Here is a 22,936-nt window from a genome sequence, read left to right on the forward strand (position 1 = left end):
ACATACACAAAGAAAAAAATCAATCTAATTTCTGTCTTAGTAAAAATGATTGGAGCAATTGGACCACTCTGGGAAATGATGTCACCAAAACCCATGGGAAAGAAACAGAAATGAGAACCTGAGGACAAATTTGGGGCTCAAAAATTCCTTGGAGTTAAGCAAACTTATCGGCTCCAATGCTCCATCCTCCCAGTTCTGGGGTGTCAGCCCCCCTGGCTTACAGGGACTAAAAGAAACTGCACATGGCACTCGCAGGCTAAAAGCAGTACCTCAATTCATTTCCATCAGCTGAGGAATTGTCTGTGTTGCCCATGTTCATATTTCAATTCTCACTTAATGGTTTAAGATGTTCCCATTACCACCACCATTCACCCACCAACAGCACTTCTAAATTAGCCTTGAAAACAAAAGAGTAAACAGGAACATAGTTTATCATACTGCCAAATTCAACTACCACTTACAAAAGTAAATAGTGAAACAACCAGACTGAAAAACAGGAGTCAGCATTGACACATGCTACTAATTTGCTGCTCCGTGAAGGTCATTAGCTGTGTTGCACCGAGAGGGAAGAAAAAGTTTAAGGCCTGAGACAAATGGCATTTAGATGGTCCCCAATGGGGCCTAAATAACAGGAAAATGAAAACAGATCTTCCTACTAAGATTCCCCTCTAACACAGTCTCCCTGATTATACAGTGTAAAGTAGGAACTCTTGGGCTACTAATCCTAACTAATCCTAAACCTTGCAGGATAAGACCAGGAAATATTTATTCTCTTATATTTCTAGGTAAAAAGATGTTCTCAATTCAGCTCTCCATACACTTAACAATCTGCTATTTTAATTAAAAGAGAGTGTTTTTTCCCCCACTTACAGTTTTAGTGGCTTCCAATGCTTTAAAAAGAACTTGTTATAAATCCCCTCAGGGGGATTTAGAGATCAGGACAAAGTTAACATGTTAAGAATGTTCTTATTGCAATCAAGCAGAGATTTTTTTTTTTTTTTCAAAATCAGATTTTTTTTTTCCTGATTCTGGAACCCAGGGCCTCACACATGCTAAGCATGTGCTCTACCACTGAGCTACACCCAGCCTCTGGGGACTATATTTTTATACCAATTCCTTGATCTTTCTAGACAATGTCTTTTTATCATTTGGAGGTTGTTTTTTATTGTCAGTTTCCATCCACTTTAAATTAGCAGTGTAGGGGGCTGGGGATGTAGCTCAGTTGTAGAGTGCTTGTGTTCGCCCATGGTCCTGGGTGCAATACGCAGCACTGCAAATAAGTAAATAAATAAATTAAATATATTATAGTGTTACTCTAGCTTATAAATGCCCCTCAGAGTCTCTGGGAAAGTCAATTTCACTTGTGGTTTACGAGCTAAAGTAATCAGAAATCCGTTTTGTTCAGGTTCACTGCTGATAGCCATCTCGCCTCATCTCCAAGTCATGGTCAACCTGGTCAAGCTTACCACTGTCCAATTTCTGCAGAACTGAATGCATTCCACATTCACTGGACTGGAATGACCACCCTCTTTTTAAGTGATCCTGATTCGGGGATCTAGCACTTGTAGAATCAATCCAGTTCCAAACTCTAAACTTTCCCGATGGACAATCAAGAAATCTGGACTTTAGTTCTTTTAAATTATCAGAAGTACTCTTCATTTACTTTGCACTCATTCCCAAAAGGATTTGAAGTAACCTGCTTCAGATATGACTCTACAAATAACCAATATTGTGACCTTGGGCAAGTTTTAGCAATAGTAAAACTTCAAACCTTTCAGTGTTTCGTTGTTAGAATACACTTTCCTACACCTTCTCTGGTTAAAGTTATTACCCTCAGAGAATACCAGTTGGCCAATCTGCTTCTGATAAAGCTAGCAATTGGGAAAATGAGGATACTGGATCAATGCAAATGCAATTTATACTAATCCATTGGCTGGTAGCACTTGAGTTTCAATGTGATGGTCCAACTTTGATTTCAACTCTGATTTGCAGAAAAATTCCCATCCTGGATGTTTGTCAGGAATAGGGGTTCAGAAATGCTCAAAGCAGGAGGTAAGGTTGGGTACTCTGCCAAGCATCCATATGAAGAACCTCTTGGAAAGAAACCGATTGAGGAATTTGGCCTGGATATCAATGACTGGAAAAGGGCCTTTAATTTTCCCCAGAAAATTACTAGAGGAATATCTAAATTCTGGAGCAGAGGTTATAAACTACAGATCAAATTGCAAACCTCCAGCTTCCTAGAATCATCACATTTCAGAGCTGAAATCCCCATATTTGTTTTGAGCCCCAAACCAAGTTGCTAATCCCTATAGAACTTTATATGACCTCTGCATAGACTTCCACAGTGGCAAAGAACATATTTTCTATCAGAGTGGCCATTCCATCCTTAGCCATAATAATCATTAAGAAGTGATTCTGCCTTATACCATGGTCCATTTGTTCTAGCTCTGCCAGCTAATGAGCAATTGGAATGCCCAATGAGATACTCCATTACCCTTTATCGAACCCATATCTGCCTTCATGTAATTGCCACCATTCCAAGTGTACTATGATTTGAATGAGTCCCTTTGAAAGTGCATGTACTGGAGATATTGAATCCCCAAAGCAACCATGTTGGGAGTAGGAGGTGGGTCTCATAATAGGTGATATGGGTCTTAAGGGATCTGCCCTCATGAACCTATTAATGCCATTATCACCAGAGTGGTTGAGTTGTTAGAAAAGCGAGGCTCACCCCTTTCTCTCTTGCTCTCTGTAGCTTATGCCCTCTCTTGCCTTTTCTCATCCTCTCTTGCACTTTTACCTTCCTCCATGTAATGACAAAGCAAGTAGGCCCTTGTCACCTGTGGGCTACTTAGCCTTGGACTTCCCAGCTTCCGGGACTGTAAGAAATATGTTACTTTTTTCATGAATTATCCAGTTTGTGATATTCTATTACAGCAACACAAAGCAAACAGAAGGGGCTCTCTTCCTGTGCGTTTGGAATATTTCCATGGTGGTCAAGACAGCACCAGAAGCTCCTGAATGGCAAATATTATACTTCCCACTCTATCTCTCTTTCTCCCCACATCATCTGCTGTCATTTGCATCCAGATAGTTATTCTAGAAGAAGCAAATATTTCAGTGAAAAGAAGTGGAATTTGGTTCAAGCCCTGACAAGTTTTCACCTCTATGCCTCATAAATATCCCCATGTACCTGATGGGGTGAGAAGGTGTAATTATAAGTGAGCATTTACTATATAAAACTACTTAACTAACATTCAAGTCTAGAAGACCTTAAGCAACCAGGCACAAAGATGCATACCTGTAGTCCCAGCAACTGGGGAGGCTGAGGCAGAAGGATCATGAGTTCTGGCCCAGTCTCAGCAACTTAAGCAAGACCCTAAGCAACTTAGTGAGTCTCTGTTTCAAAATAAAACAAAATAAAAATGGCTGGGAATGTAGCTCAGTGGGAAGTGCCTCTGGGTTCAATCCCCAGTACCTAAATAAATAAATAACCTCAAGCCCCTTGTTTGGCATTAGAAGATAGGAAAGAGAGAAGAAAAGTGAATTTTTTCAAGGGCCACATGATCAGTTAGAGACAGAGCTAGAAGCAGAATCCAGATTTTCCAATCCCTTGTTCCTTCCACTGCCCCTGTTGGACATGAAATTAATATAATCAAGCATGCAAAGCCCCTAGGCTAATGCCCAACATGCACTAGATACTCAATATCTGTTGGCTGAATAATATGTGAGTGAACAGATGAATGAGTGAAGGACTAAGATTCATTTTTGATGACTACTTTTTACAGGTTCCCTCCAAATGTCACTTATGTTTTTAATCACTTTTTAATTAGCTCTCTATTAAGAAGCTTAGTTCTCAAAGTGTACTTAAGAAGATTAGATGAACTCATGCGATACAATGCTTAGAAACAGTGTCTGGCAGTCAATAAATGTTAACTAATTACTTTCTTTCTGTTTTCTAGTCATTCTTTTTAAATAAGATTGTGCTGATGCTGTCAGGACTCACTGATCTAGAATCACTTTATAATCCACTAATGAAAGGAACAGGAATTCTGGAACTGCCTAAGTGTTACCGCTAATTGCCAGCTCCTATCCTGTGCCTGTCCTGGGTCGCCCACACCCAACCGCTGTAGTTGGCAGCCAGCGAGACACAAACAAAATCCTGGATTCTTCCGCTTCCTTCTCTGGGCTTGGGTTTACTCAGCCCCTGATGTTTGGGTCCTGTCTCCCACTCCCATCCCACCTTTACCTGTTGGTCCTGACAACTAAGTTGGCTTCATTCATTTGACCCTTAGCTTTCTTGCTCCTTTTCTCTGAAAACCAACCTCCATCAGATTTTGGGAGTTTCATTCAGTTCTGTCCGTTCCCAGCCACCCGGGAACCTCTACTCTTAACCAAGGTCATTCCCATTACTCAGATCAGTGTGTTTGCACCCGCCTGGTAAGGGTCAGACCCTCGTTGTAAGTGCAGCAGTCATTACGAACGTGGAACTTTGATACTCTAGACAGGGAGACAGAACTGAGGCGCTTCATGTTTCTGGGTTTCAGGAATGGGAAAAATGGAATTTCACCAAGTGTTGTTTTTTCTACTTTAGTTGTTGTGTTAACTGAACTGGCTTCCCACACTCCTCCTTCCCATCTGTCGCCTGGGGTCTCCCAGTCAGATGCTGCTCAGATTCAGCCTGCCCACCAAGAATGGCTCGCAAAAGCCTTGTTGGCTGCAGTTATTTTTTTTTTCCTGTAAGTGTTTCACATGCATGTTGACAAACACCATATGTCATTTAGATTAGTCACCAGAATGCTTACAGCTTCTTTCTGATTTTCTGCATTTATGTGAAAATTTTGTCGAGACCAAAACTGCACTTGAGCTAATGTCAATAAACAAGAAAGAGGTTTGGTAAATTCATCAATTATAATTATACTGACAGTTCTGGTATGGACACAAAATATTTATTATCTTTTTAATCTCTTTGTCTTGTGGTAGATTTCCATTTATTATCTTTTCATTTGTTAATTATATACCAAACTCCACTCTATCCCACCCTGGTCTGTTTATATTCACAGCTCTATCCTCAGCACTCAAAACAATACTTGGGAAATAACAGGCACCTATCAATGTTTGTGGGGTTCTGAATGAATAAATGAATGAATGAATAAATAAATGAAAGCCAGATGGAGTTGTCACTGGACCCCAGAATTTGGCATCAAAGAGTTATCAGTTCAAGTTTGAATGCCACTTCCCAGCTATGAGAATGCTCTGAATTCTTAGCTAGATAAATGGCAGTAATACCAGTGCCCACTTCACAGGTTTTGAGGGAAGAGTTATAGAATGATGCACATAAGATTCTTAGACCTTTAGAACATAAGGTTCTTAGCACAGTATCTAGCATCTCTTCAGAATTTAGTAAATGTTGACTATTATGTCTATTATTTTCATTCAAAGTCTTCATATGTTGAAGTTTCTAAGAGGTAATTAAACTAATTCAATATGACTAGTAGCAATGACTGTACGCAAGACAAATTAGTTCAATTAATCTGTCAGCAAGATTTTACTTGAAGATTCCAGTTGATAAAAATTGTACTGATCACACCCACCATATTTTAAGCACTATAGTAGGTTTTCAAGAATGGGTGGGACACAAAGATAACTGTGACACAGCCCCTTCCCTCAAGGAACATAGAATCTAGGAGACCTGCTCTGTGTGCAGTGCTATGCTGTGCACACACCAACATGAGGCAGGGTTACCACTCACATCAGATGAGTCACTCCACGTGCTCTGGAGAAAATAAGTCTACAACCCTCAGTCTCAGCTTCGAACCCTCACGATGGTAAGAAACCCACTGCCTCATGAAATAGCTTGTTCTATTGGGGAACAGTCATCATGATTAAAAAAATCTGCCTGAAAATTAGCACACATCTACTTATGATTTTTACACATTAATCTAACTCTTGCCTTCTAAACATACCTAGGATAGATCCATTTTTCTCTTTATATTGGAGGTTGGCAAAATAAGACCAATCAGCCAATTCCTCCCCATCTTTTATTTCTATCAATAAATTTTTATTAGAATTCAGCTAAACCTATTTGTTTACATATTGTTTACGGCTGCTTTTACTGCAATGAGAGAGTAGTTCCAACAGAGAACTTATGGACCACAGAGCTGAAAATATTTACTATTCCAACTCTTGGGGGGAAAAAACTTGTTTTATTTCTGCCTATAACCTAAGAGAAAACTAACATGTCTTTTCTTAAATTGAGAAGTAAAGGACTCCAAGCAGGAATCAATGAAGGCAGAATTAAGTAACATTAGCGACTCCTTGTTCTTGATGCCGTATTCCAATAATGTGGCCATATGTTAGATTGGACTCTGACTCATAATACTGGGGTATAGAAAGTATGAGATCTCTGAGATGTTTTCCCAGGAGCTTCTGTTAGGTCTCCCCACCTTGCATTGGTATACAGAAAAAAAAAAAAAATAGGAACTTTACATCTTTTTGGTTTGTCCATAACAATCAAAAACAATCAGGCCTATATTCAAGGGCTGCCTCAGTCGGGTCAGACAGGAAAAAGATGGTATGCTCAGCTACAATTTTCAAGAGAATGTAACAGGGAGAGTACATACCTGAGAGCAGGCAGCGTTGGGAAAACATGGGAATTTGTAACCACCTCTTCTGCATGAAGAGGTGCAGGAAGAATGTTGCTGGGGCCCAGGGGTAGTTGGAGCCATGGAAGAGGAGCTGCCCAACTAGAGATGTGGTAGGAGAGACCCAACCACTACTAGACTCAAGCCATGAGGAAGGCAAGCAGGGAGTGAAGGAAATATGTGATGTGCTTGTCTCCCATCCTCACCCTGCCGTGAGTAGAGCCCCATCTGAAGCTGAAGGGAAGGGAGCCATAGGATCAGATCCACAGGATGCAGAGCAGGTACAGAGTAGGTGTGCAAGCAGGGCAGAGAATGACCAGAGCTAAATGGTGTGCCAGGCATTTCACACGTGCTGAATGAATAACAGATGAGTAAATGGTGTGAACTCAAGGCCTAGCACTCGACAATGATGGTTGAACTGCAGAAACCGGGATCCCTTTATGGCTTCCTGCCCAAAAGCCCTCATTACTGCTATTTGGTGTTCTAGATTTTTCCACCCCCCAATACCCTTCCACCCTCTCTTTGTTCTTCCCTAACCTCTGCTAACCTCGGGGTTTCCATCAAAAAATGTAAAAAAAAAAAAAAAAAAAAAAAAGAGTCTTAATTTTATTTAGGAGGTAACAGAAAAGAACAGGAGTTGTTCTAAACAGAACCAAGACACTATCAAAACGAGAGCTGTAATAATTCCCAGAATCTAAAATGCACACTAGAATATTCAGAGTTTAAACATGAAAATTTCAGTGTCACTGCACCCTATGAAGAAAAATGAAGTTTCTGAGAAGCCCGCTCCAGACATCTGTGTCACAGGCTCTGTGCTCAAAGACACCTCATTATCAAATGCCTTGGGACTGGATGTCTTATGCTCAAATGACCCTTGTCACATCCTAGGTTTTGGTTGAAAAGATGTCTGGGGTCCCAATTTGTGATGCCAATGCCAGCGGCAATGTTGAGAAGGTGGTGAGTGTGAGAGAGGCTCAGTGGTATGAAGCCACTAGTGGCCGTCCGCAGCTTCCTGCAGTCACTTCCTCCTTCGCCAATTGAATTGCTATGGGGAACATTCAGCACTGACTTCCTCCAGGGATAATGCTTAGGATCCTGGATTTTAGGGACTTAGAAATGATTCAAAAGCCTTGTTTGGTCTGCCACTCTAGTTAGATTGTTTGCTTTTCATGGAATGTGCAAGACAAAATGGGCACTAAATTAGGCATTGCTGTCCACACGGAAAAGCTAATTTTAAAAAGTAGCTGCAGACATATATGGGCCTATTTTGTATTCAAGCTTTGAAGTCATTTTTCCCTAACTCAGATCTACATCTCTAGCAGTATTCCTGTCATGCCCCACAGACTCGGGCCAATCCGTCCCCAGAGTTTAAGCATTCATTCACACACAAAGACAAGAGCCAGATATGCTAACAGAAACAGGATGGGAACCTCCATTCCTGATGAGTACAGCCCAGCCTGTGTAAGCCTGAACCCCACTACCCAGTGAACAACCCCTTTCTCACCAAAAGTTGCGCATAATTCAAAAAGCCTTCTCCTAACAATGTACATATAAACCAAACTGGAGCTTCAAGTGATGCTGGCCAAAGTCCCAATTCAGCTGTGGCTGCGTCAGGATTTGTCAATAAATTCCATTCAAGATCTCCAGGCTTAAACTTCAGAAAGTCTAATCTCAACTGGGTTGACTGACAAAATCTGAGTAAGACGCACAGATTGGACAATAATACTGGATCTCTGTTCATTTTCTGATTCTAATCAATGTGCTGTTTATGTAAGAGAATGTCCTATTCCTAGGAAAACAAACTGAAATATTTAGGGACAAAAGAGAGATCATGGCTGCAACTCATTCACAGAGGATTTAGGAAAAAAATAATAATAATAATAATTTTTTTGTACGCAGAAGAGAAAGGATGATAAATCCAATGTGGCAAAATAGTAACAATTAGGGTATCTGGGTAAAGGGCATCTTTTTTTTTTTTTTTTTAACCATTTTTGCATCTTTTGTAAGATTTAAATTACTTCATAATAAAGTTGACAAAAACTACTTCCAGAAAATGAGAGCTGTCGTGTGCCTTTCACTGAAGTGACAGCATTAGGCATGATAAGTGCTGCCAGGGAGCCAGAAACGACACCTCTTGCTTTGTCGTGTTGGAGCTAAAATGAGTCATTTCCTCTTTCAGCTGAAGAAGCCTTCCCGTATTCATGGAGGCGAGCACTAAAGATGCTTTGCACATGAACGCTGAAGGTAAGAGGACTTGATCCTACGCCCCTCTGTCACACCCTGCCCCATGTCCATTTCATCCAGCCAAGGGCAGGGACTCACCTGATTGTTCACACAGAGCATCTCAAACCCACCAATGTCCTCAGCAGGTCATTCTGTTATCCTCAAAGGCCTGTTCCACCTCCCACCCTGCCTGACTTAGAAAAACCTGATATTCATCCCTTTCTTCATTTTTCTCAAAGCAAAAACAGAGTTATTAATAGTTGATATCTCCTAGTGGTGCAATTAGGGAATTCTTATAGTTTTCTGTGCTTTAGAGGTTTTCAACAATAACTGTGTTGCTTTTATAATCAGAAAGAGAAATACTGTTTGCTTTTATTTTCCAAGGCAGTTCTACACGAATTCTGTCACAGCTTTCTGGACCAACTTCTCGGCCTCTCTAATATTGTCACTGTGTTTGTTTCCCCACTCCCAGTTCATATGTCAAAATTCATACATGACAGGTTCCAAATCTTCCCCATCTACCAGTGGCAAGGAAACCCTAGGATGCTAAGACCAGCTAGTAGATAGGTCATGAAGTAGTATGACTCCATTTTTCAGATGTAGAAAATAAGCCCAATGGCTTGCGTTGGTATTCTACAGTCAAATGGAATCTACAAGTTGGACATGTGTAACCCTGAGGCTGTATGTGCTCTTTCAAAGGACTTTAAGAACTCATGAAAATAAGAATCCAGTGAACTTATTGGATGAAGAAATTTCTAAGCAAAAATTTCCTGGAATTTCTTAGAGCCACTTCATGGTGTTTATTAGTCTTCCAAACATGAAATAGTGAAGCCCTTTGAGAACCATCTTCCACTTTGGTGTCAAGAACCAAATCTGAAACTTTCCCTCTGGGCTAGACTTTCTCAAACACTTGACATTCTAGGTCAAATGACTTTTTGAGAACTATTGTCTGCATTCTGGAATACTTGGCAGCATCCCTGTCTCTCTCTATCAAATACCAGTGGGACACAATCCTGACCCCCAGCTTTAACAATGAACAATGTCTTCAGACATAGTGTAAGTTTCTGGGAAGGACAAAATTTCCCTCAGAAGTGACAGTGATGTTTCCAGACATTGCCAAATGTCCTCTGGTTGGGGCAAAAACCACCACTGTAAGTTACCTCAGACTAGTATTTTTTACCTTTTGTTTTTTGTGCAAATGGACTGAAATTTAATATTCAGAGTAACATTAGCAAATGCATAGAGAAAGGACGCTACAAGTCATCAGAAAAATGCTTGAATACAATAGGACCCTGTGGCATAATAACCCTGCCTGAGAATAACAAGCTAATGAATCAACCAGCCAGATTTCTGCAAGTTTCTTTCTGTCCCTTGCTGCCAAATGCACCATGCTACTTACTGAAAGGACAGGCAAGTGAGGGAAAACAATGTCATGTTGAATACTGTGATAGTGCTTCCTTTAGGAAATCTAAAAGGTCTGGTAACCACTGTACAGGCTGAACTGTTTGCAAAGCACTGGAGTATTTGCCTGCAATTTTAAAATTTCTGTATGTACTTATTTATTAGTCATGTATTTGCACAAAAGATTTGAGATTGAGTTTTCAATTTACTTTGTACAGTTTGCTTGTTTAATACAAATAGGCACACATTCTGGACAGTGGCTTAATTAGAAGTCCTTTTCCACTCCCAAAGTAGTGTGTAGCAGGTGAGGAGGTGGTAGCAGATTTACTTGTGGTAGCAATTGGGAAACTGAGGCACTGGGATTAAATCCTGAATTGCCAGCATTGGTATGTGTTCATTCTGCTCACCTCCAAGTGCCCCTCAAGGTCTTTTTATTCCCGGTTGACCTCCTTCCCTGGCATCTGCTCCCCATTAACCTCCACCTTTTACCCAACCTGGTATTTGGTTTGCAAAAGTGCTTCCGATGCCAGTGGGTATCTGTGAAAGCACAGGCAGGAACTTGAAAGTAGCTATCAGATCAGCCAAGAGAAACAGAAGCACAGCCCAGTTTCAGGGTGAATTAAAAAAAAAGAACATCCAAAAAGCAACAATCACAGAAGAATGCAAGGAGGGTTTAGAACTCAGAGCAGGACTGCAATTTCTGTCCAACACTCAGTCAGAAGTGCCATAGTCCATCGTGTGGCCTTTAATCTGATTTCTGGTCTCGAACTTAACTGCTAACTTTACAATTGTGTCCCGTGGTGAGGATTACTGACTACCAATCCCTCCTTGGCACTTCCTCCCCAGGGTGGAGCAATCTGCCTGGCACCCCAGATTCTGCCTGGCACCCCAGATTCTTTTGCAACAGTGCTGGCATCCTTTAGGCACTGAACATTCCAATTCTCCTAGCTCCTGCCCTTTTCCAGGTGCCCATCACATGTCAGTCCTTAATTCTCCAAAGATTACAAGAGACTGGAGGCATTTAGAAGTGACCCAGGGCACTAGGGAGAATGTGCCCATCCATCCAGTGTGTTTTGAATTGTATCTAAGCTCTACCCATCTAATCTTTTCAATCACCACACTTACCTGCCAAAGTCCCTCAAATTCCTATCATTTAAGCTGCTGCTTTGACTAAAGTCAAAACATGATCACTTACTTACTTTATCAATAACAATTTGCTTATAAGATAGACTTACTAGTTTATCAATAATAATTTGTTTATGAGAGACTTGCTAGTGCTTCTCTGAAAAAGGGGTCTAGATTAGAACTCAAGTCAGATGAGTTCTAGTTGCAACAGAAAGACGGTCTAATCCACAAACCACTAGCCACATCTGGAAAATGTAAATGTAAATCAATTTAATAATACTAAAAATTTAGTTCCTTGGTCATACTGGGTACATTTCAAACATTCAATATCTATAAGTGGCTAATGACTACCACATTGAACAGGGAAGATTCAGAACAATTCCATGATCCCCTGAAGTCCTATTGGACAGCACTCCTCTAGACTGAACTGATCCTAGCAGTGGGGCATTCTGGAAAGGAGAGATAACCCACCATCACTAACTCGATTGGGGAGGATGGAGAAGAGCAGAAGGAGGAACAGAATTCCAAAGGCAAGATGACAGGGGACCAGAGAAAAACTTTGTGTGCTTTGCCAAGTGCTCATCCCTGAGAGAACATGCACCAGCTTTGCCACAAAGATCTTGAAAATAAGGAAGTGAACGGAGTTGATTTTGAGGCTCGTTTTCTCTGTCATCTGACTCTGGGCTTTTGTGAGCTTCTTGTGAAGCGAGAGACCTCCTAAATCCTAAGGGTTTGCTCATGCACAGGAGCCTGTGGGCTCCCAGCCAAAAGAAATCACCACTCAGAACTGGGAGTCTCCAAACCAAGACACTTAGGGGTAAAAGAGCATCTTCTCCACCTGGAATTAGACCTCTACATGGAGTTCGAGGAACATGGATGGTTTCTAATGCAATTGCAGGAAAGGAGCAATGGTCACCCTGGATCAGTGTCAGTGGCTCCTATTTGTATAGCACTTTGCAAACACATGGAGCACTTTCACAACAATCTTTTATCTTACCCTCAAAATAATTGACTGAGGGAAGTTAGGCAGATGTGACCCTCTTCACTTTATATAAGAAGAAATTCGTACTCAGAAAGAAGAGAGGTATCAAAGTCAGTGTGGCTGTAAATAGAGAACCAGCCTTAGAAACCTCCCACCTCTTCTGTTTGCAGCTCACATCACCTTTTTCAAGTGATACAGGGATTACTTAGTACCTGTTCAAGTCCCTAAGTATGTCAGCCTAGGGCGTGTGACCATGGATTATGCTGCACACTCAGTTCATGTCCATCCCCAAGCCAATGGCCAATGAACTCTTCCTTACAAAATGACTCATGAGCTGATCAAGAGAGCAGAGGGCCTCCCAGCTAGAAAGCTGGTGTGATGTTTCCCAGCAGAAACCCTCCTCAACAAATGCTGATGTTCTGATAATGGCAAGGGGAAAACAGTGCTCATGGATCTGTGAGCACCAGGTCTACCAAATGTGTTTTCCCACACCAAAGGCACGAGGAGGGTGATGCATCCCTCACTCCAAAATAGTCTGCAGTGGGAGATCCTTGAACAGGACAGTGGATTTTGTTTTCTAGAAAAGAATCTAGAACATTGGACCATGCCTGCCATTTATAAGACTTTCAGTGTGGTTGAATATATATAAATTTGAAAAAACTCAAATTTGAAAAAATGTCTTGCTCATAATGGACAAGACCCATTTAAATATGTGGCTATATAACAGATCAGATTCTATATTTTCCCTTGACAGCATACGTCTAAATAAATAGCTATGCAGTGCAATTATTGAATTATTTACTTTTAATGAACTCTAACACTAAATCAGCCACTGTCGAGAAAATTTAAAAGAAAAAAAATCAAAGGATAAACAAATAGACAAAGCAAAATTGAGGATAGTTGACAAAAACCAAATGATCACTTTTAAATGTGCCCCATAAAATAATCATCCTAACAACACACTCTTTTCCTTTCCTTTATAGCAACATTCCAATACTTCTATATCAACATCCAAAACTTTCTGTACCTCTAAGCCACTAGATTTGAAAATTAGACCACTGAGCTGTCCATGTCAAGCTGATGAAATCTCCCCAAGGCAAATGGGCCATGCTGGGCTACTTTGCTGTGGGACCTCTACTTCCTCCCAAGGCAGTCTAAGCAGAGATTCCAAGCCTCCCTCCTGCATCTTCCTGTGGCCCAGGGCCCAGTTAAGATGCTTTGAGCTACAAGCAATAGCACGCCTGGCTAAAAGTGGATTAAACACTGGGCGTGTAACACTCACCAAGTCCTGAGAAAACCATCTGCAGGCTTGACTTAACAGCTCATGAAATTTACAAAGAGCCACTCTTTCCACTTGGGGAGACTTCCCTCCCCACCCTGCTTTTTTCCAGGGAGGAAAATTTCCCCAGCAGCCCCCAGAAAGCTTCTGCTATGTCTCAGTGCCTAGAACTAGATAGGATGACCACTCTTAAACCAATCACAGACTTAAGGCAAATGAGATGACCGTGATTAGCTTAGACTGATAATTGCTCATCCCCTAGGGCTAGATACCTGATACTTGAAAAAAACCACTCTGCAAAAACGACAGAAGAAGTGGTTGTTGGAGAAGCAACCAGCAGTGTCTGCCAGACCCAGTTATACACTGGTTGTGTTACAGAAGGAAGAAGGGCCTTCTACTCCCTGTCTCCTAAGCAGCTTCAGGGAAGGCCCCTTCACCTCTTGGACCAGTTCAAATCTGCTCACTATTAGCTCTCATGGAACCTGAAGAGTTTGTTCTTAACTTGGTTTTATTTATATTTAAGTGTTTTTACTAGATTCTCTCTTCCCCAGACTGAAAGCATGAGGAGGTTTGTTTCAGCACAATACTGTATTCTCAGGGCCTACCTGCCTGTTGCATCAAAGAATGGATGGATGGATGGATGGATGGATGGAAATTCTAGCAACTAAATAGGTCAATTACAAATTTCTGAAAGTGCATTGCAAATGCACTAAAGAATGCCTGAATTCTGGTCCTCTCCCCTCCCCACATTCTCACTCAATGATATGCACTGGGAGTATCTCCTGACCCACTCTAACTACCATGGTCTCTGACCATTACCTCTCTGATTGGACAGGCGTGCTTTTCTATTAAGAGAGGACTTCTGAAGACTGAGTAAAACGGGGGAAAAAAGACAAAGAAAGTGAACATAAGCCAGTAAGAGAGATAAGCAATTATCTTTCTAGATAAGTGGCCCAGATGTTTTAAATGAAGAAACCAGTTTGAAAGAACATCTTGTATGTGAGTAGTAAAGGGTGACTCAATCAGGTAGAGACAGAATGTTCTCGTACAAGATGACTGTGGGACTGGTGGTGGAAGAGGTGCTCGGATTTCCACATTCTTGACTTTTAACTCACCCTGCCCCTTCTTACCAACATATGATTTTTTTTTTTTTTTTTTGAGAAACAAGGCCCAACAGAAGCTGAGAGGCCATAGTAACACTTTCAAACTTATTAAATTCCTTTCAGAAGATGGCCCAACCCTTCCTTCTCTGAGGCCCTTAGAAAAAAAAAGATTTCCCTGTGAAATTGCCTTTCACCCACTTGTCAAAAAACTGAATGGCAAATAAAGGCTGGTCACCCCCAGGGCATTTTAAATAACCCTCAGACAGATGTAGTGAGGGAATTCAGAGAAGTAGGAGAAATTCTTAAAAGAAAGTGAGCAGACTGTGAGACGTCAGGAACTGTTGAAATGTTCACTGTAGCCCAGGAGACCCACACATGCTCAGCAACACAGGACAAGCACGGAAGGTCAGCTGTCACCCACTATTGCACATTTTGCCACAAACATAGTAGTAATTTCTATTTTCTACCCTAGTGGAGACCATTTCCATGTAGTCGTACCACTGAATGCCAGCTTTTCATTAGGGAATTATTTTTGTGGCAATAATATTTTTATTGGGATTTTTCTCCTCAATTACAAAAGTAATAACTTTTAATTTTATTTAGGTATTTTAGTAATGGTTTATTTGATTTTATTATACAAATCATCAATTTAATTTTATAATTATCCTTCCAGGGATGCCCACTGCCAATATGTTGGCGTGTATGTGTTTCGTCTCTCTCCTGTGCACACGTGCAGGGGCCTATGTTAGAATCGCGATGAAACACATATACTGCCTGCACCTAGGTCTTTTTGGTTTTTACATGTTTCTATTATTGAAAATTTTATTACATTAATTAAAGGGTAAAGGACTATATCATTGTTTGCTTATGCCCTGATAAGGCATAACAAGCAATCCTTTGTGATTTGGATTAGATATTTTTTCCCAATATTCTAGATTCATAAATGGTACTGAGGGGAAACTCTAAATTCTGAATTGATTTTTTACATCTCTGTTCACTTGGATAAATTTCTGGAAGTATATTTTCTACTTCAAAGTATATCTAACATCCTTAAATTCTTAATATATATTAGGAGAAAAGTCACATCAATTTACATTCAAAAGAATAAGATGCTGGACCCACCCTTGCATCTAGCAGCCATTGTTTGTTTACAAACTCAATGCCATTCTGAAATTGTCCAGGGTCAGGAAAAGAATGAAATACAATCTCTTTTATGAAAGTACTTTGAAAACTAAAAATTTGGTTAAAACACACTTCTCTATTATTGTCAATTTTCAGACTATACAAGATGAAGAAAACATTTGCTCCCTCCACCAAATATTTCAAAGACTGTAGACCTTTAAGAGCCCAAAATCTTTACCAACATCCCCTCTAAATGTAACTGACACCAATACATTTCATTATTCAGAACTACTTATTGAGTACCTACTCTATGTGGAGCTTTGTCTTTAGTATGAGGAATATGAAACACACACACACCCAGTATCAATGAGCTTCCAACCTGGGAGTCCAGGTACTCAGGGGTTGGGGTAGAGAAAGATAAGTTAGATTAATTTCAATGCTACTATGATAAGGTCAGGTTCAGGGTGTTCTATGGGCTGGGAACCCCCAGCCTTGGGAAACCATAGAACTCTCTGCCTGACCATGTGCCAATCTTTACTGCTTCTGAAACAATATAGAGAAATCAGTTTTCTAGCAGCTATATTCCATTTCTGTGGGGCAAAGCCTTCAACCAGCCACTTGATAGAAATACTAGGACCCCCCAAGGGGTGTACTTGTTGCCATTTTCCTAGCAATCAGCCTGGCATTTTAGTGAATGAGCTATGCAAGCTGAGGCTGATTGCAGAATTGCTTAGCACTACAGAGAGGAATTTAGAGAAGCGTGAGGGAAGAGAGAGGCAAGATACAACAACTGGCAGGGGAGGAAACTTAGAGGGAAAGATAGGGGTGCCTAAAAAGGAATTCTATAAAATGTCTACCATGTGACATGCTATGGAACCACAAAACCCTTGCTCTTGAAAATTCATAAAGTGACAAAGGGCTGAGAGTGGCCTCCAGCTGGGTGGAGGGTAAGAACAAAGCCAGCCTGTTGCAGGCTGTCATGCCTGGTTACTCATCCTGCATTCTGCAAACATCTAAGTGCTTCTGTGCACTCAGAACACTTGTGCCAAGCCAGAAGTCCTCCATTTAAACCACATGGGCTATGAAAGTGAACATGCCCTGCTGCTTTTTTCATACTGAACCACTGGGCCAAGTGGGACTCCAATTGCCTGTGCACACGCACCTACGGAGGTTTAAAGTAAAGGTGGGGATTATATATTCCAAAGTGCATTCCAGAAACCAGGTGTGGGTCAGCCTCTCTGCCCAGGCACACCTATGGAAAGCATCCCAAGTCATTGAATTTTGACTTGCAAATAAATTCACAATGGACAGAACAAAGAATTTCAGTCAAGCAGTGAACTTTCTGCCTGGATTATATTGCATTCATAATATTAAAATTAATTTCTGTTTCTAAAGCTGAGTTGAGAAACATGAGAATGCAACAATAGGATGTCTGCCAGGCCAAGGATGAAAAATTATTATGGATAAACTACCAAGAAAGTATTTACCCAGATAAGGAAAAATTGACTAATCTCTTGATTAGTCAATCTTCTACCCCCATTTTTTTTTTTTTTTTTTTTTTTTTTTTTTTTGGTGAGGAGTATTTAAAAGACACACCATCAATTATATGCTATCTGAACAAGAGGCAGTGTTATTGTAAAGCAGTGAGTCAACAATGGTTTAATAGGTTGTGCCTGGCCAATGTCATTGTGGCCACATGTGCAGACATCTGAATTGGCCCACTCTGCTTCCATTGGCCCAGGAAGCCTAGCAATGAGTTGGGAGTTAGGCCTACCCTTTATTGTTATGCACTAGTGTCATGGAGAACTTATTAAGAAATACACTGAGAGATCCTTTCATAATTAACAATAGCACTTGCCTTTTAAGATATTAAACATACTATGTCACATTTTTAAAATTTTTTTATTTGTTCTAATTAGTTATACATGATAGTAGAATGCATTTATGCATTTTGATAAATCATACATAAATGGAGTATAACTTCTCCTTTTTCTGATTGTACATATTGTAGAATGTAGGGAAAAAGGTACATTTATGCATTGTTTGTGAGAATGCAAAGTGGTACAACCATTATGGAAAGCAGTATGGAGATTCCTCAGAAAACTGGGAATGGAACCACCACATTTGATTCATGTATCCCACTCCTCTAGATATATCCAAAGGACTTAAAATCAGCAGACTGCAGTGACACAGCCACATCCATGTTTATAGCAGCTATGTCACATTTTTTAAGTGCAGTTGTGTAACTTTGTGATACAGAAATGCACCACTATTTAAAGCTCAGTTATCCAGCAACCTTAACTCTGGAACATATATGAAATCTAGGATGCAAGCCAAAGCGGCTTCTGGGCAAAATAGATGGAACAAAATCCATTTCCCCACAGGACTAGTAGGAAACTCCTTTAGCCCTCACTAAAAGCTTCATTATTTTCATTTTAAATTGCTTAAATTTTCTAAAATTTGTTTATCAGCTTTCTGAATTCATAAACCATAAGAAGTAGAATGTAATGGAGTGTTGAATCTCCTGGAAAAGAGTTGACTAACAAAAATGAGAATTATTAGCTTACAAATCGAATGTAAGGACAAAGAAAGGGAGAAGACTAGCAAAAGAAGATTCATGGACTGAAACTCAGGTCTTAGTCATTTGATTTAGCAAAGAGTCTCTGGTCTGTATACATTCTCTGTAAGGTACCCTATATCCATCACCTCACACCATAATCAATACTCCATGGAAAGTTTCAATTAAAAAGACAGGGAAGTAGCTAAACTATGGAAACAACCTAGATGCCCTTCAAAAGATGAATGGATAAAAAAAAAATGTGATATATATATATATATATTTATATATACACACACACACACACACACACACACACACACACACAATGGAATATTAGCCTTGAAGAAGAATGAAATAATGGCATTTGCTGGTAAGTGGATGGAGCTGAAGAATATCATACTAAGCGAAATAAGCCAATCCCAAAAAGCCAAAAGCCGAATATTTTCTTTGATATGGGGAGGGGCTAGGGAAGAATAGAGTTGCTTTAGATTAGGTAGAAGTGAGTGAAGGGAGGGGAGGTGGTATAGGGATGGGAAGAACAATATAATGAATCAGACATTATTACCCTATGTACATATATAACTATACAATTGGTGGGATTCTACATCCTGTATAGCAAGAAAAATGAGAAATAACGCTCCATTATATATGATGTCTCAAAGTGCATTCTACTGTCATGTATAACTAATTTAAACAAAATATTTTTTAAAAAAAGACAGGAAAGTGAATAATTTTAGAAATGTGCATCCAATTAATTAAAATAAAAGTTTTATTTCCAAAATCGTACATTTTTTGTATTTAAACATGTAATACCCCCAAAGTGTTTTTGTTGAAAAATGCACAAAATTAAAAGAAAGAATGGACTGAGGATGGTTATTTCCTTGCCATTTGGAGATTGTGCAATTGAGGTTTTGCCTGTTCTTAAGAACCCTCTCATTTCCTTGATTTCTTGTGTTGAGATTTGAATTAACTTCAGCTACAGCCACCTACCTTATAACCACATCTCGGTGGACTTTGTCCTCCACCTGTCCTTAAGTTCAAATTAATGTGCTTGAAAAAGTTATTAAAGGAATCAAAAAAATCTCAGAACATATCCTTCAGTAATTTAGAGAGTATAGGGATTAATGAGAAGAAAGACTTTCACAGCTCAAGGATTCTAATTGAAGTGATGGAGAAAAGCAGGAATTAGGAATGAAAGTTCTTTCAGTGAATCTGTGAATGAGAAGTAGTATGTCCTACATGGCCTTATAAAAACACTGACTCGCTCACTCAGCAAGCGTTGCTGAATGCCTGTAAACAGGATAAAGGAGACAGTGGTGGGCTGCTGAATGTGTACATGGGTGAGTCTGATGTTACCCTGGGACTTTGATGATATGTTCAAGATGGGACAGTGTCAACCAAGGGCCAGTCACCAAGGGTTTTCATTTACCCGCGACTCTTATATTTGGTTAAATACAGTAGTTACCGTCTAAACTAGGCTGTTCAGATTGTCTCTGGATTGTCTGTGAATTAGCCAGGCTAAGAGGGACTAGCCATTTTTTTTATTTTTTCCGGTACCAGGGATTGAACTCAGGGAACTCAACCACTGAGCCCCATCCTTAGCCCTATTTTGTATTTTATTTAAAGACAGGGTGTCACTGAGTTCCGTAGGGCCTCACTTTTGCTAAGGCTGGCTTTGAACTTGCGATCCTCCTGCCTCGGCCTCCCAAGTCACTGGGATTACAGGCGTGTACCACCACAGCTGGCGAGACTAGCCACTTACAATACCCAATCTCTAATTTCAGATCTTAACAGCCAAAAGTTTCTGTCTCACTCATCACAAAATCCAGTGGGGGTCAGTGTGGGGGTTTCAGCCTCATCCAGCATGGATGAGGGAAGGGTTAACTGTCGGAGGATGGTGCCAGCCATAAATCAATTAATTACCGATAAACTTATCTAATCAATAAACACACAAGAGCCAATACTCTTTTCAAAAGGAAGGGAGTGTGACTAATTGGCCATACCAGATCTGGCCTACAACATGATGGAGGAGCCCACCTTCACCTTTATTTACAGTTAGACAGGTAAAGGGACCTGGACCAGGAGGGGCTTCTGTGATGAACAGGATGGGGTGGAGTTAGGGTAGCCATTTGCTTAGGGAACTAGCATATCCCCATAATATGGTAAACCACCCCCATACAGGACCACTTACTCCTGGGCTATGTGAAACGGTCTCCCTGAACCGCCGGTTCCTGGGAGTCAGACCTCTGTGTCCCAAGGCTCAGCCAAGTGTGATTCTCCTAGGCATGGATGGCTTCCCACAGGTCAGGGTGGAACTCAACGGCCTCCCATCTCTTGAATATACTGGGCTTTTAAGACCTTGAAGTCCTCAACTATATCTCCCTCTAACCAGTGAAGAGAAAGAGACAGAGAATGAATGTGTTAAAAATTTAAGATCGGGACTAGACTAGAAATATTTCACTACTGCCCACCTGCAGAGGCCACAGCTCAATCACCTGATTACAGGAGTGGCAAGGGAGTGGACTTGAACTCTGTGGACAGAAAGGAGAGAAGAACCAAATTCTGATGGACACTAGACGTCTTTGCTACTCCCGTGAACATACTCCCAGGGTTTGAACAGAAGTGGTGGGAAAAGCAGGAATTGAGGGGAACAAAGGCTTTTGACACATTCTTAAGAATTCCTCATTGAACTGGTCGGCTTTCTCAGTCGTGCATGCATCCCATCCTTACTGCTCCGAACATTCTCCCACTGGGAGGGACATGCTCGACATGGCTTTGCCACTTCATTTCACCCTCACAGCAAGCCTGAGGCCGAGGTACTGCCACCATCCCAATATTCCAGATGAGGACACCGGGGCCCGGGGAGGATACACGAGTTGTCCAAGGTCATACAGCTAGTGAACGGTATATGGAGCGAGAGGGATTTGGCCTCAGTTTCCCCATATATAAAAGTGAGAGATCAGATCCTAATCCCTTTCAAGTCTTCTGGTTCCTTCCAGGTCCAAAATTTCAGGATTCTGTAACTCTTGACATTCATTTCCTCCTAAGACAATTAAGCAGGCAGAGAGGCAGAGCCAGTAACCAGAAATTCATCTTTTCATGTTCATTTTATATTCCTCCTCACATCCCAAGCCCAAGTTTCCAGAAATTAAAATATACTCAGTAGAGAAAGTTATTAACACAACAGAGGTTCATTCTTATAGCAAAGTAGGTTTGTGTTTAACGTAACAGCACATAAAACACACGCACGCACACATACACACAATCTTGTTTGAAGAGTTTTGCAAAACATATGTCCTCCTCCTACCGCTCTTGCCAGTATTAGTCAGCTTTGCCATAGTAACAAACAGTGAGATCTCAGGGACTTACAACAACATTCACTGTTCACTCACTTTACTTTATAAGGACATTGGGTCAGCAGCAGGTTGGCTGTGGCATGACTAGGATTGGCTGAATTCTGCTCTGCTTATCTGGCTTTCCCTGTCTTCTCATTTTGGAACCCTGACGGAAAGTATAACCACTATCTGCAGTGTCCCAAGGGCATTTGGAGACTGAAAACAAGAAGACTTGAGCCAAACTATACAGTTATATTTAAGGTTTCTGTTTGGATGCAGCAAAAACAATCATAACCATTCACATCCCATTGTCCAAAGCTTTTCCCATGGCCAAGTTCAAAGGTATTGAGTTGGGATGTGTACCCTTCCCACAGGATGCATGTAAGTTTGTCCTATGGCAACAGATGGAAATGTGTAACCCTATGACTGGGAAGAAGGAAATACTGGGGACACGGCCTCCACTGACGTTCTAAATGCAGCGTTTCCTGTGGAGAGTCACCACTCCCTCCTCTACAGCCCCTTCCTTCCCATCTCCTTTCAGCTCTAGCGGGGGTTCCCAAACTTCAGCTTGAATGAAATCACCTAAGTGATCATTAAAAATGCCCTTGCTAAGCTCCACCCTCCAAATATTTTGATCCAGTAAGCCTAAGGTTCTGGCGGTGCCCAGAACAGTGTCTAGGAACAGTGCCCCAGGAACACTCACTGCTGTCGAAGGGTCACCCAGAGATTCCCATCACACTTGGCATTAGAGTCCCTTTGGACGGTGGAGTGTGCTGAGCTAGCCTGCCATGGGAAGAAAGGGATGCTTTGTAGGATTCAGAACCTGTGGCCCCAAAGCCCACTCACCTGGCCCTGCTCTATGGCCAAGTGGAATTGTATACACCTGGAACTCCTTGAGGGTGAGGGCCATCTGCCCTTCGTAGCCACCTGCAGCGGAAAGTGTGTGGTTAACAGAGAGCACAGAGCTAATCTGCTGAGTTCTTCTCTCTCCATGTACCACTCACTAGCTGTGTGACCTTGGACAACTCATGGAGCCTCTCTGACCTCAGCATCCTGCTCCATGAGATGAGAATAATAGTACCTACACTTCAGGACTGTCATGAGTAAGCAAGTTAAGGAGGTACTGCCATCTGGCCTATGGTGTGTCCTATATGAGGGT

General features: G+C 41.0%; 1 protein-coding gene across 4 annotated transcripts in view; it reads left to right on the forward strand.

The window, feature by feature from the left end:
* PRLR (prolactin receptor) overlaps positions 1-22,936 on the forward strand; it is a 162,750-nt gene that overhangs the window by 115,040 nt on the left and 24,774 nt on the right. For 3 of the 4 annotated variants that reach the window (XM_079145749.1, XM_079145751.1, XM_079145750.1), the window contains exon 2: positions 8,827-8,891. The exons of the other annotated variant lie outside the window; for it this stretch is intronic. The gene's annotated coding sequence lies outside the window, so the exon portion shown is untranslated. The remainder of the gene's footprint in view (positions 1-8,826; positions 8,892-22,936) is intronic. 4 annotated transcript variants of the gene reach the window in all.

This window comes from Sciurus vulgaris, assembly GCF_902686455.1.
Source record: "Sciurus vulgaris genome assembly, chromosome: 6".
Classification (NCBI taxonomy): Eukaryota; Metazoa; Chordata; class Mammalia; order Rodentia; family Sciuridae; genus Sciurus; species Sciurus vulgaris.